The sequence below is a fragment of the Chrysochloris asiatica genome, unplaced genomic scaffold (genome assembly GCF_000296735.1).
Source record: "Chrysochloris asiatica unplaced genomic scaffold, ChrAsi1.0 scaffold00022, whole genome shotgun sequence".
NCBI classification, from domain to species: domain Eukaryota; kingdom Metazoa; phylum Chordata; class Mammalia; order Afrosoricida; family Chrysochloridae; genus Chrysochloris; species Chrysochloris asiatica.
The window spans coordinates 621,497-622,398 of NW_006408540.1; the positions used below are offsets into that span (position 1 = coordinate 621,497).

Genomic DNA, 902 nt, shown 5'->3' on the forward strand with positions numbered 1-902 from the left:
TCTGCCAAGAAATTTGGAAGACAACTATCTGGCTGACTGATTGGAAGAGATCCATATTTGTGCCCATTCCAAAGAGAGGTGATCCAACGGAATGCAGAACTCATCAGACAATCTCTTTGATATCCCATGCGAGTAAAGTTTTACTAAAGGTAATACAGAAATGGCTAAAAGCATACATTGACAGAGACCTTCCAGAGGTTCAACCTGGATTCAGAAGAGGCCATGGAATGAGGGATATCATTGCTGATGTCCAATGGAACTTGGCTGAAAGCAAAGAATATCAGAAATATATTTACTTGTGCTTTATTGACTATGCAAAGGCTTTCGATTGTATGGATCATGACAAGCTATGGACAACACTGAATATGAGTATTCTAGAATGCTTAATTGTGCTCATGAGGAATCTGTACCTGGACTGAGAGGCAGTTGCTCAAATAGAACATGGGAACACTGAATGGTTTAAAATTAAGAAAGGTGTGTGACAAGATTGTATTCTTTCATCATACTTATCCAAACTCTATGCTGAGCAAATGATCCAAGAAGCTGGGTTATATGAAGAAAGACGTGACATCAGAATTGGAGGAAGACTCACTAACTACCTGTGATATGCAGATGATACAACCTTGCTTGCTGAAAGTGAAGAAGACTTAAAACATTTACTGATGAAGATCAAAGAGCCTTTGGTATGGATTTCATCTCAATGTAAAGAAAATGAAAATCCTCACCACTGGACCAATCAACAACATTCTTATCAATATAGAAAAAGTTGAAGTTGTCAAGGATTTCATTCCTCTTGGATCAACTATCAACACTCATGGAAGCAGCAATCAAGAAATCAGACGACGTATTGCATTAGGCAAATCTGCCGCACAAGACCTTTTTAAAGTACTGAAGAGCAAAGA

General features: G+C 38.2%; 1 pseudogene; it reads right to left on the reverse strand.

The window, feature by feature from the left end:
* Window positions 1-317: 317 nt before the first annotated feature.
* LOC102814529 overlaps window positions 318-902 on the reverse strand; it is a 4,544-nt pseudogene continuing 3,959 nt past the window's right edge.